Consider the following 15013-nt stretch of genomic DNA (forward strand, 5'->3'; position numbering starts at 1 on the left):
ATCTCTCCAGAAATTAAAGTTTCCAAAAAAGTCCTCTAATGTATGACTTGACTTTTTAAATTCTCATTTTGCCGCCTCCAACGTCGTGTTCCAGCCCGCTAATCGGCAAAAGCAACCATGAAGAGTCTGCACTTTTCTTTCTGAGAAGGGGCTCGAAACGGCTGAGCCCCTGGGGTTCGAACTAGAAAAAGGGTCCCCCGGTTTATGACCCAATATTAACTGTCTCCCAAATAATTTATGTTAATGGTTTCAAGCCGGTCGGACCGAAACGGTGCCGACCGATCTCGCTTTGCGCACCCACAGTTGCTCGAAGTCGACGCTGCTGTGAAACGCGTTTTCGTAGCTCTCTAGAGCCCTTTGGACGCTCTCAATTTGCAGATTTTGCCAGTTTTTAATGATTTTTTGAGTCACTTGTGGCGGGTTTTGTGGTGGCTTTGATCAAATTTCCAGGTAAGTGTGGTAGCTTTAACCCGAATTGATGCAGCTTTCCCTTGAATCTGTGATGAGCGAAGCGCTGCTATACCGTTAAAAGATGATTAATTTTGAAAAAAGTGTTTTATCTTAATCTTGCACTTGTTAATGGGTTTATAACATACCGGAATTCTATAACAGGTTTACCCTCTCCCCTTCCTCATCACCAATATATCTACTACCATCTTGTCGACGACGATCTTCAAATAATGAATAATGGAATCTAAACTATTCTAATTGGTCAGCTCGCTAATTGGTTAATTACCGATAATTGCGTTTGAATTATTATCAAAAATTTGGTTTTTAGAGCGTCAAGCAATTAGCAAGTAGCCGGGCAGTATGCGAATTGGCATTCAGCCAATCGGCCTCTAATTAGGCGTTTAATTCATAATATGTATTTCCTTGTTTGCATGATCACGGCTTTATGTAGTCTTAATTGGTGTTCTGCTTCTGTAAGAATCAGCTGAAACTGAGCAACGATGATGAGGATTGAATGCAGAACAGAAAAACGTAGTAGTAAGTGATTTTGAAGACTCAGAACTCCTCTGAGCTTGAGTTTTCACTCCATCTTCACCTTATTTATTTCCAAAGTTTCGTGCCAAAGGGCAAGTTGTTTGTGGTGTTTTTATTTATTTATTAGACATGTTTGAGATTAATGAGGATTGACAATCTATTGCTCCTACCTGAGGAGATCTTCCTTCTCCTTACCAATATTTCTACCGGCTTTTATCAAAATCAGCTAGTTTTCTCATTTTATTAATCAGTAAGGGTGTCACCATCAATTTAATGTCTAGTTGAACCGACAAATAGCCAAGTTCCTCTTGCAATTCCTCATTCCGCAAACCAAACATCTTCACTCTCGTTGAGGGTAAATCGATTCTGTCACGCCATTGTGCCACTTATAGGGGAGGAATCGCGATGCTTAGCAACCCTTGCGCAAACTCGCCCCATCCATGGATCAATAGTGGAATTCTAATTTGCATTTTGATTTGCTTATGTAAAGTAAATTGTCCATGGCAGCAGGGAGATGACGATGGGACAAGCTGAGTCGTGGACGGGCCTTAATTTCGGGGGCAAATTAGCACGAGGGTGGGACGGGGGTCGTATGCTGTTGCAGGGAGGCGTCATGATTAAAATACGTTTAGAGATAGGGAGAGATACGAAGAGGCTCTGTGCTCCGAAAGATACACGTTCTCAACAAAAAGTAATGCCTCTACCTTTAGCCCTCTGGTGGGCAATTTCAGCTTAAATATTTGTGAGTAAAGCTAAATGGAGTCTAGATTTAAATGTCTGGTAAAATGGGCCGTAAAAGTTGATTTATGATATTATTTGTATAAGCATATCATTTCCGAAAGTAATCAAAATGCCTCAAAGTTTGTGTTTTAAGTAATGGTTTTAGAGGAAAACAAGCAAAAACTTTACTTAATTTGGGAGGATTTTAATTTCGTTAGTAGGAAAACATAGTGACATTCACTAAATGCTGAAAGGTAGCTCTATTCTTCAGCTTTACATTGTTTTATTACAGTTAAGACCAAAAAAAAACATGGTAATAAGATATAGTGCCCTAAAGGGAGGAAACAACTTTATTTCCCTTCAGGGGGAATTCCACTTAATGCAATCGCTCCTAGGATTCCCAAAGGATCTTCACTTCATATTTGAAAAGTGGTTAAAATTTGGTACTTTAGCTCGTTTCTCAGTCTTTAGCAAAATTTTTTAAAGATGTTTTAAACTGAAGTTTATGGTTCAGAAATAGTACAGATATAGAGGGTATGTTGACTCTGGACACTTCCATTGACGCTGTGAAACGTTATTAATGCAATTTGATGAAGCGGCCGTTGTCTATAAAAGTAGATTTTGGTCATCTAAAAGTAGTTTTCACTCTTGGAGGTGAGGGAGGAGGGGATACCATTTTTACATACAGGGTGTTATATAAGTACGCGGTTAAGCTTCAAGGGGTGGTTTTTTGAGTGATTATAAGGTACAAAGTTTATATAAACTTTGCTTCAGTTTCAAGATACAGGGTGTCAAATTTTTTTTAAATAATCATTTTTTCAAACTTTCATAATCCTTTAGCCGATTTTGTTGACATTTTGCATTGTTATTTATGCTATTGTATTATTTATTTGTTTAAGTGTAGTTTTAATAAAACGTTTTTCTTGTTTGATTTTTCTTAAATTTCCAGCTTTACTCCTATGCCCGCCTATAGCCAAGGGAGGCAAACAATTTCTAGCTAAAAAGATTGTTTTGTACCACACTAAAAACTGTTACCGAGTTTCAACGTCATATTACTTTGTCTTCTTGTTATCTAGTTTTTTTTAATATGTAACAAAAAAAAAAATTGACACCCTGTATATCGAAACCTCTCGAAGTTGACTGATTAATCTTGAAACCGTTTTGCCTCATGTCATCGTTGAATAAAATCGGCAATTTAATCAATATTTTCCCAGCTCAATCAGGCAATGAAAGTCTACTTAAGATTCAAATCAAGAGCACTAGAAACCGTTTCGACCACCAAATGGATCCATAGTCATGTTTGTCACGAACCAAATGAGGCCAGTGGGTGTAGAGAGGCATCGTACCATTACGCAGTGTTATGTTGAAGTTTTATTTATTTTGGTCCGAATTGATGTCAAATACCGCGACAGTGAGGTCATTGTTATTTTCGTGGAACGGGAATCCCAAAAGCAAATGGTCAGTGACGGGGAGCTGACCGCTCGAGATGGTGCTAAATGAGGAGGATTCTTCATCGATATAAAATGTCTATAACGGTATGCTTAATTCTAATAAAGATGTAAATGGCTCGTTTCAAATTAATCACTCAGAGGTTTTTACTGGCTATTAACGAACGTGAAAGACATGGAATTGTAATTGGGGCTGGAATTTTTTAATTGCATTTTCTGCTCGGGTGAAAACAAATTATTTAACAAACGTCTATCAACGCGAGTCTTAAGCAGGATTATCAATTTCTAATCTGTTAACAAAACTTGCTCTGCCTTATCCAAGATCGATAATTTAATAAAGATCATAAAGCTTTGAGGGACCAACTTCTTAAAGAGATTTTTTGCGAAAAATAATTTTTCAACTTCTACGCCACTGGTGTTACTTGCTCTAACACAACACTTGGCTACATCAACCATTAACGTAAATTCGAGGTGTAATTATTCTAATAATCCCTAGTTAAGCATGCTATTGTTTTGTATGACTTCATAGTTTTTAACAGGCTGCTGGTAAAACCAATTAAAGTAGATGTAATTAATTGGCAACTTGGTGGCGCCAAATTTACTATTCTTGGGGTCGTTAACATCGATTTCATACTTTGACGAATATAGTCTAGTGACCTGAAGAGCATTTCTGTCAAGTCATACCGCTTTAGGCGAGCTTAGTGCAGATACAAAAAATCATTCGTCCCAGGTAGAAATGATATTCTGGGCATATGGAGAAAAAAGCAATGGCCTTTCTACGTAGAACTAAAGATACCCTCATAAATCTTAACGGCAAATCGCGTTTTGCCCTGATTTGTTCGAAGGCTTTGATTGTTTTGTGATACTGTTCCAACGGAGTTTAGTTCGGCCTTGGATTACTTATGAGTGGAGTTCGTGTTAAAGACCAAAGAAAGGTAGGTCATTGCAAGTATTTCCCGAATTCGCTTTGAAAGAGCAATGGCGTATCACACAGGAATTTAAAAAAAAACCCATGAGATAAAATTCGATTGGTTGGATTTGAAGACAAGTGCCACCATTGATTGTATTGAAAAAATTTCACAACCGCTAAAATGCCCAGAATTCGCTTTGAAACGCTAATGGCGTGCCGAAGAAGAAGTTGAAAGAAAAAATTTATAAGATAAAATTCGGCTTCAAGGCCCTAGTTGGGTGTCAAGACAAGTTACGCCACTGACTATATTCAATTTTGTCAACTGTTCAATTACATATACTATGTGCTATAAAATTACCAGTACTCGTTTTGAAATAGCCAAACCACATCAAGGAGAGAGGATGATTGGGAGGGGAGTAGTGCCTTAGATATCTAAATTCTTACCAAGCATTCCTGATATATTTAGCTAATTCTAATGACTAATTCGGGAATGGATTAAGTTTGGTTCAATTCTTATTAGTAAATCTGACCTTTATACCAATAGATATCAAAAAACATTTTTTTTTTCTTAGAAATCTCCAAAATTAGAACATACAGTGTGTCTACTTAAATTGGAATTTTATGGGAAAGTTTCTTATTATTAATTTTACGAAAAAAAGTTATTGTTTATAAGAAATTGTGTATGGTTTTAAACTTAAAATGAAATAATCAGACATAAAATTTTTGAAGTTGTACACCAGTTTTCTTAAAAATACGAATTTTTCTTAAGAAAATATTATCATTGTTAGTTTCAATAATGCAGATTTATGTATTGTTTATTGAAAATCTGTTAACTTTTCGTCTCTTAATATGTTTTTATAACAATTGCGCAATTTAAATAGGTAATTAATACATAAAAATAATTTATTTTGTTAATAGGAAAATGGGAAGAGTTAATAATTTATCTAACTATGTAGAATTATTTACTCTCGTTTTAAGTAATTCCACTAGTGTCTCGACATAGTTATCTCTTTCAAAACATTTAATCGTTTATGGATAGTGAAGTTTGATATGTGTTAGAATATTTAACCCTTACAAAAACGTCAGCAAATTTGGTTGTAACAATACAATGCTTTATGCCGTTATATGTTAACTGTAATATCTTCAAAACATTGTCAAGAGAAAAGTAACTCACAGACACTCATATACTTTTGGCCTGCTAGATCTCCTGACGTAATCCCTATGGATTATTTCTTATGGGGTTACAGGGCATTTCAAGATGATAACCATTTGAAGAGGATTATTTCGGAAGCATGTCAGGAAATTACGCATGAATCAACAGACATCAAAAAATTTTAAAAAAAAACACATACTCCTACACTTACAAATATAATAATGAATGTATTAAGGGAATTTGGCAAAAAAACGATTAAAGATTTTGAAAAAATTGATGGCTATCTCGAAGCACTAATGGAATGACTTAAAATTAAAGTAAATAATCTTACACAGTTACACAAAGTATTAACTCTTTGTATTTTCCTATTAGCGAAGTAAATTATTACTATACATAAATTAACTATTTAAATTGCACAATTGTTATGAAAATATATTAAGAGCCGAAAAGTCATCTTGTTTTCAATAAACAAGACATAAATGTGTATTATTGATATTAACAATAATAAAATTTTCTTGAGCAAAATTCATATTTTTAAGGAAGCTAGTATACGACTACAAAAATTTGATGTATGATTATTTCACTTTAGGTTTGAGACCATGCAAAACTTTTTATTAAGAATAACTTTTTTTCGTAAAATGAATAATTAAGAAGTTTCCCATATATTTCTAATTTAAGTAGACCCACTGTATATGAAGAATGAAAATTATATGAAGAGACGGAAAAATCCTTCAGAATGGAAGTTTAAAAAAAAGCAGGACCGCAATTCGTGCTATCGTTGAATGAGCTCTATAAAAATCTACTATAGAAACTCTGTTGGAGATTGAATTTTAAAAATTTACCAATTATTGTGGTCTATTCCTACTATGTTTGCTTCAGACATAGCGTTCAAAATTCACATATAAAAATTCGTCAATACTGTGGCAAAATCCGTGTTATGTTTCCTTGAATCCTGACCGGAATAGTTAACCTGAACTACACTGCAACGTTTGCAAATACAACCAACACTGATGCATATTTTGCAATGATTTCGGACGAGATCCGCACGAGTGGAAGATCAAGAAAATGCCTTTCTAGACATCCACAAATCGCTGCTTAGAAGCATTGCCAAGGGCAATTCTCCCTGTCTCAAGGCCAGCTGACCCCCTCAAACCCTCTAAAGCCGACACACCCCTTAGGTCCTTACCTCACTTACCTACATAAGGCGAAAATGCAAACATTCAAGAGTCAGACGCAAAATAAATGATAGTTGCATGTCACGACAAGAAGCAATTCTCCACCGACCTACCTCAAACCTTAACTTAAGATTAATGACGTCGTTTGTAGAATACGTGTCTCAGGCTTTTTTGAGATTTTTAAATCTGGTTCAGAAGGACCATATCGAATAAACTCTAAGTAGGTCTATAGGGTGCGTGTGCAATTGGGAAATCAAAGCCAACGACCACATAACCGAAATTTATGGGCAATAAAAATTTAGACAGAGGGTCATCATAAGCGGCGAAATGGCTTTGTTACAACTTCTGGCAGTTGCTACGATATTTCCTAGACGATTTTTGTGTCAAACTGGGTAGTTTTATGTCTCGATTTAGCCTTTAAAACTTTGATAATGCCTTCAGTTATGTTGCCAGCTGATGCACTTTAATTAGGAATTTTTAAAGGGGCTTTGCCAACACCTGGCTTATTCGATTACCGGCTTTTCTCACAGACAATGCGGATACGTTCCAAATGAATCCACAGAAGGATCTGATAAGGGTAACACGCAGTAGATAATTTCGAGGGATAATTAGGGTTACGTGGATTAAAGATATCCGTAGAGCCCCTCCCCACCCACGGAAATCTTCAGGAAAATATTTAAATTTTTGAAATCCTGTTTTTTGCTTAATAGAGTGATATGCATCCTATAATGGTTTAGAATGCCTCACCTGAAACGATGGAAAGCACTTTCATGGACCTTCGTTTTACAATACTTTCAAAATCCCAAAAATAGGCATTAACATGATTTTATATCTCAAAAAACCAACCAGATGCTGCATGTCCGTTTTTGCAGCTTACACAATAAGTAAACACATAATAATTCTGAAATAATTTCTATGTAAAAGTTTATTTGCGAATCTTTAAGACGATTAATGGATCCAAGATCCACATAAAGCGATCTAAAAATCTCTCTCCTTCCAGAAAAGGTCTGGGAATATGAAGCTCGGCTATTATTCCAATGCTTAAATGCAACTTCCTCTCTCTCAGATCAACGACCTGAAAGGCTGACCCTAAATGGGCTGGCAAGATGAATTCATTGGCGACAGCCCTTACATATGATGCTGGGATAATGCAGCGGAAAGGGAGGCCATGTTGGTATTGCATTTGAATAAGGCTTTTGCAGCTGCCTTTAGAGGTAAGATTCGATTTTTTAAAGAACGTTTATTAACGATTTCCTATTGCAGGACGAAGAGGATCCGTCAACAACTTAACGAGACCCCTTTCCCTCATCATCCCCCTTGGACGACCTAAATAAACCCCATCGTCAACACAGGCTCGTTCCCTGGAACGAGAATCTCTTTCAGGAAATCACAACCCCTTGAAAAGGGCCTCGTCACCCCTCCCTCCATCCCTCAGGAGGAAAATCGTGAGTCGGCGGACATGGAGCAACTCACCCCGCGCATCGAAAATCAGGGCGTGGGAAAATCGATCGAGGCTCGTGTGGAGAAGGAAATGGGGGTGGAGGGGCTGGTTGTGGAGCAAGGGCGCCCCAGTCTCGTTGCTGCCCCTTCTTGTCATCGGAATGCGGTGCCGCTGTGAAAAAGTGAGATGTCGACAACTCAAATCCTGTTTCGGTGCTGACGGAAGCTTTATTGAGATTGGCAGCCAGGTAAGATTCATCTTTTTGTACTTTCCTATTGAGTCTTGAGGGTGTTAATATTTTCTGGAATTTCTCTGGAAAAAGGCGTTTTTTTTTAACGAGAAAATTTGCTACTGCGGGGTCGTCTACCACTACTTCACGTATAAGTATAGCATACTAGTTTTTGCTTTTATGATACTTGCGAATTAAAGCATAACACGTTAAAACGAGGCTGCGCACTTGAAACTTGTTACCCAAAATGGATAATCTTCGGCCGGTTTCTTTCGGAGATAAATGACTGGTTTCTAAAGTCATTTAAAACTGTTTTGACGTCACGATCTTTGTCCATGGAAGAGGGTGCGGTACTGGCCTTGACCACTTGAATTACGTACATCAAAATTGGGCGCTTAAAAACGTTATACAATAACTTTTCTCCCAACGAGCTTGATTTGTAAGATTGTTTTGAACCCCTTAAATCTTTGATTGAAAGAGCGAAACTAAGGGAAATACAGATGATAAACCTGCACGAGTATAAAGGCAAAACAAATGAGAATAATTGTGTATGGCCAAATTAGGAGCTTTAAAGCATCATGCAATAACGTTATTACTTTTGTCCCAACGCGCTTGTTTTCCAATATCTTTTTAAACTCAACAAATTTTCAAAGGAGAAAGCTACCTAAAAAAAAATGACATGATAAATCTGCATTAAAATCTAAAGGATATGCAGTTAACACATATTAAAACTCTTTAAATGCTTCAATTTCAAAATTAACATGTCTGTCCAACATATCACTAAATTTTTAATAAGTATAAAGAACTGTTAAAATCTTGACAATAAGTTGAATTTCAAGCTGAAACAGAGCCTGTTTAATTGATGATTTGTCTCTCTTTGTAGATATCACTGTGCTTTCAAATATCTAAATAACACTCTTTTAGGTTGGTTAACTTCTGGAGGAATGACCTGGAGATTCGGATTTGAATGTTCTGATTGCTGCTGCACATTGTTGTCCTCGATCCTCATTGAAGAAACATAGAGAAGCAACGTCAATAAGAAAATGAACATTGGTAAGAACCAAAGTAATTGCATCCTTATAGCATCTACTGTTTTTGAGATGTTTTATCCGAATTTACAGATCGATATGTATATAGACTTTGATCAGATTCTGATAACTAAAAGTAGCTAGTTACAATTCTTATACGCCATATTGTCAAGAGTCAAAAGATGGCAAGTTACTTTCTTAATTTTTATGATTATTTGGTAAAGTTCTATTGTTCTTTTTTAGTTCTACTTTATACAAAACGAGTCTATTGATGATAAACTTACCAAAACCTTCAAGAAATTTCCTTGATTGACATATCGCGTGCGGTGTAATGCGTTTTACAAGATATTTCTTTCAATATCATCCATTAGCTTTTTCTTTGAAGTTTTACTACAGTTTTTATCCAAAAACTTTTTTCTACAGTTCCTCCTTACAAGCCTCCCTTATTCCATGATAAATTACTCTTTCTAACAAATTCACAGCTCTAATCCTTAAAAACCCCCCTTATCGCCTCCAAAAGCTCCTCGCATGTCGGTATGACACTAATTACATTAAGCCATTTAATTAAGGAAAATTCAGAGGGTCTGAGTTTCTACACCAGACTTAATGCGCACATACACCACGCTATTTCACACTTATTTGATTACCTCAGGGTTAATTGGGCACATGCTACTCGTAGGCAACGTGTAAATTAGATTCTGGCTGAAAAGCTGCTTTTGGTGTTGGCGGTGTCAGAGAATTTAGGGGCCTGGAGTGTCTTTAATTGCTCTTTAGAAAGTAACGGAGGAATGCAATTCAATATACCTATGCTACATAAATACCTGCTTTTTGCGACGATCACTATAATGCGTCTTTTTTAGGAAACCAACACATTCATGGCAGAATACTTGGCAACGGAACCCTCAGATCATTCACAGAATATTTTGGTCCCAAACACACTCGCTGAACTGCCTCGCTGGAATTATCTCCATACTCTTCATAGACGAATTGATCCTGATGATAAAAAAGATCGTGATTGTATAAGTATATTTCCGTTTTCTGCACATTTTGACTTATATCAATGTTTTTAGTTGATCATCATGACGAAGAGAAATGGAAGAGGGTTCTGGACTCCACGTTAATGCTCTACATCTACCCTGTAGATCCGAATTTGTTTGATAATAGGCGACAAATTCGGTTCTAGAGAGGTTTGTGTGGTGCATACAAAGCAACGTGAGATGCCGGAAGAAGTAAAATAAACTTTCACTTGAAGAAATATTATTAGAATTGTTAATAGTTAGGGTTTAAATGTTATAATTTAATTGAATAGAGCGTTTATTTTCTGCAGAAAATAGGCTGAAATTTTTAACGTTTGCCTCGATTGCAATTTATTATTGTAGATAGAGAGAGGATAAAATTGAGGCTTGAGCCACGAAAAAGCAGATAATCGAAGAAATTAAGATAAAAAATTAGATTTAGTTTTGAAACACGAAGTTCCATAGGTTGATTTTGAATAAAAATTTGCCCAGTTTTGGATAAAGTGACTGTAAAATCACTTTCTGCACCTCTGTGATTACTTTAGCCAGCGTTCATTCTCTAACTAAATTTTAATAATAAATTATGTTTCACTCAGGTGTATTTTGTGGCTATTTATGCTCAATAAAGTGGAATGACCGCAAAGGAGATTTGCTTGCACTGAGGCCACTAATATATTTAGTTCAAGTTCAATGTCGGTGCGGGCATTAGTCCTCGAGATAATTGCTTCTCTCTGCCTCCTTACCATTTTTTTTCTGTCCTACAGTTTTGTGACTTTTATTTTTTTCATATTAATTTCTGTCCTATCTTTTGGAAAATTTTTTCTATAATAACTTTGATGATTCTAAAAGGTGAAGCAGTCAGATATAATTTGACATTTAATTAGAGAAAGGACACTGATGAAACGAGTTCTCTTACGCACCTGCAGAAATCGATTTTACAATCTCTCTGTCCAAAAATGGGTAAGAATGTTATTAATTTATTCATATGTTGACTCATATTTTAAAGCTAAATGTTGTTTAATTTCTTCAATTATCTGCTTTATTTTGTGGTTATATATGTTCTATTTCATTTTCTATATATTTGTGCCGATCAATTGTTATTTACTCGTAAATTTCCATTGTGTAGTTTTATTATTTTCTTCATATTCACTGCACCTATTTTTGCGTAAACATAAAAATTTAGTAATTAGGTACCTATGTAAGTCTTAACGTTAGTCTTAGAACCATTAAGACAGTTTTAAGAAGAAAAGGAAACGGAGATTGTTACTGGATGGATCTCTTTGTGTGGTTAGCTTATGTGTCCATTTTCTCTCTTTAATTCGCATAGAGTTAGGCTTAAATCCTGTAAGTTTTAAGATGATTATATCATTAATTTGATTGGAGTGCCTTTTTCTACAAATTTCCTTTTGCATCATGTCCCAGAAGGTACATCCTCGTACAAATTTAGAGTTAGGCCTTAAATTATTTACTTTCTGGACAACCGTCCCGATATATGTATTTTTAAGTTACCCTTCAAGCCAACAAAAAAAATATACCGACAAGGCAAGAACGTTATTAAAAACATCCCAAATGGAGCTCCGACAGCTAGATAATTGGAGTGTTTCTATATTGTAGTAACTTTTTTATAAAACATGATTTGGGTGACGATAATGAGACTTGGGTAGGAAATATTTAATGCATGAAAATAATTAATAATTGAACAACTTGAGGATTGAGTAGATAGCACAATATGAGAGATTCAGTGGTTAATTCATATCGGAATTACCAGGATGTTTTAAATTCAATTAGGAAGCATATTTATGTTATTCGATTGAGAATGACTATTTAATGTAACAAAATAGTCGTTTGGAGTGTACATTCTAGATACACAAGAATTTATGATAGATCTTTTTCACGAACGACTTGTAGACAATTGTTAGGACATGCAGACGATAGATACCCCCACTTCCAAAATTGTAATTTTTTCCAACTATATTTTTAAGTACTTTTTCCAAAAATTATCCCATAGTTCTTGTCTGCTATTAGGTACGGATTTTTATTGCAATGATTTCAAAAATTCCTAAAAAAAGATATCTAGTAGACATAAATCAGGATTTCGTGTCGAACTCCTTTACATCTATAAGGCAATGAGCAGGAATGTCCCCTCGCATAAAGCAAAAACATTGTCGTAAGGCTAGAGGAACATCCTCCAAAATAGAAATAAGTGATTATTAATTAATAAGTCGTTTTTTAGGAAGCTCAAGCACTGTGTCCCATTCAGCTTTATTGAAAGGGATAGACTGTAACTAAGATTCAGCTTTGCCGGAAATTTAACCAGGCATAAAATAGTATGGAAACAGTTTCTCTTTACCTAGAATTCTAGAAATTGCTAATTTACCGACCTCTGTCGCTTTGGAGTTACATTTTATACTAAAGCCTGATTTCTCCAGTGCTCGGACAACTAGGTGCCCTTCTTGATGCATAGTGAGAATTTTTAATTCACCATTTTCCAGTTTTGAATCAGTCTCGTCCAGTTTGTCGTAGAGTTATTTCAAAGTATATATAAACAAAAATATCACACAGTGCGTTTAGGCAAATAATTGGGATATCTATTATCTATATCTATGTAGACGTCTATTTTTTAAATTTCAACTTAACATCTCAAAAACTATAGGAGCTAAGGAAAAAATAATTGAAACTGAAATTTAGCACCCTGTATACGTATATAAAATAGGAATCCAATTCGCCTCCTTTAGATTTTTTTGATGCTGAAAGGATCTGCGGGTAGCGAATCGGTATCTATTTATGTGGTTACAACTTCATTGAGCATTTAGGTGGTCTTAGAATATTTCGAAGTTTGAAACAAGTCCCTTTTTGATCGTATAAAATCCCCACCTGCTTATGATGAATTTTTCATAGTTTGTTATCAATCTAATAGAAATAAAGCCCATCACACAGCAATTTATTTTAATACACCTTTATCTCAAGAGGTAAAATTTTCGTTAAGCCCAAAATCCCCATATTTTCATCTCACACACATTGAACCGATTTTTCGCAGGTAGAGCATCGCCATCATTAATAACTTCCAAACACGTCTCTCTTAGTCGGATTAAAAAATGCTTCACAAAAGTAATTTCTACCTTTCTGGTTCAAACAAAACCATCCTCAAGATACAGTCGGGCTCTCACTCCGAGATTTTCGTGTCACTTTTGAATCTTTAGTCCACAGATCATTAATCTTCCCCCTGTGGAGGAACAAATACCCACCACTGCCGCAATTTATTGGTAAGGGTGTAATACGGGGTTATACCTAGGACTGTAGTATCGCTTTAAAATCAGAAGGTGTGATGTATATTCCACGGTACTGTATTATCAAGTTCATGCCAGATGTCCTTTTCCGACCACCTTCAGTGGCATATCATCAATTACTATATCTTTTATCTCAAATCGGAGCAGTCAACATTAAAAACCGAGTTGCTGGTTATCAGTACTGGGAATGGGTATTACAGTAGGCGAGGAACAGCACTTTAATGCTGAGGGTGGTACTATGTAACAACGCTCTTCTCCCTCTTCATTTCAAATCCATTTATAAAAAATAACTTGTGTTTTATGAGCTCAACTGTTGATTGGGCGTAAGTCTTCATCAGGTAATTATTAGTGCTGACTGTAACGGTGATTTCTTATGTGGTACCTCTCTCAGCTGCAACTGATTAATAATCATCCTGATTGATAATCGTGTCACAAAGTATGCAGCCTAACCGTGGGGTCCGACCTATCTTTTTTATTAATTAACTACATTAAAGAGTTGACTGCCTGTTTCGAATCCCTTCGGAGTTTTAGAAGGGTGGCTCTTTTGGCCGAGATAAGGAAACGCGTTTTTCGAGGGGGTGACAGATTGGGCCCAAGAATTTTACTCCAAAGGACACTTACTGCTCGGAAACATTCACTGACAATTCCATCCACAAAATCAATAATTGGGAAGGGAATGATAGCTACGTTATTAAATTCGTATTAGACTTTTATCGTGTAACTTTCATCAAATTTGGATTAGAATTTGAAGCAGAAACTGTGCCTTAAACAATGCATAACTGAAAAATTCCTTAACAACAATTGTCGGTGCAACACACAATAGATGAGTTTCATTTATCATATGAGCATTTGCATTCCCATTTGACAGAAAAAAATGCATCGCAATGGCGCTGTAACGGGTCACGACAAGGTTACGATGGAGGCTTGTACACTATAATAGCGTTTACATATTCAGTTACAAAGAGACAATATTGTGTGTTAAAGGATGCAATGTATCATCTTGTAGCTGTCAGTGGTGGGCACACCTTCACCGGGAAATGACACACTTTGGAGATAATCTACACTCGCCATGTTAGTTTGGTGTGTGGGGAGGTTCTAGCTTGTTGGAGAGGGAATGAAAAATTTCAGGAAAGCTCCTATAGTGTGGACGCAAAACGTGCACTGATCTTTATAGAAGAGAGGACTAAGAGGTCAGTTGATGGAGCATTTACTGGAGGACTAGGGCCGGCCTTAGCAACTTTGGTACACTAATCACCGCCCCCCTTCCCCAAGAAAAAACGTTGACCAGGAAAGCCCACCATCCTTCCTGGTCTGCCGCCCTGGGCCGTTGCCCCCCTCCTCCTCCCATAAGGCCGGTAGTGGTTGTGGGGCGATTGTCATGAAAAATAGTTCAAATTGAACACATCGATGAACTCTATAAAACGCCTCAAACCGTTCGGCCATATCTTCTTTAGTTTCCAAGATACAGCATCACTTTGACCCCTAATTTTGGCGATTTTTTGGTACCGAAAATGAAATGCCTTTCCAATATTCCACGAACTGAAATAAGGTATCCGCTGTCAATATAGGACCCATATGACTCCGATAACCAATACATCGAAAATTTCAATTTTTTTTTCGAA

The 15013-nt window shown here is 36.2% G+C and overlaps 1 long non-coding RNA gene across 1 annotated transcript; it reads left to right on the top strand.

Annotated features, from left to right (window-relative positions):
• Positions 1–338: 338 nt before the first annotated feature.
• Positions 339–8032, top strand: LOC136410455 (uncharacterized). The gene is made up of 3 exons (XR_010752239.1): positions 339–450; positions 7391–7604; positions 7654–8032. It is a non-coding gene; the product is annotated as an uncharacterized lncRNA (long non-coding RNA).
• The last annotated feature ends 6981 nt before the right edge of the window (positions 8033–15013 follow it).

The sequence above is a fragment of the Euwallacea similis genome, chromosome 8 (genome assembly GCF_039881205.1).
Source record: "Euwallacea similis isolate ESF13 chromosome 8, ESF131.1, whole genome shotgun sequence".
NCBI lineage: Eukaryota > Metazoa > Arthropoda > Insecta > Coleoptera > Curculionidae > Euwallacea > Euwallacea similis.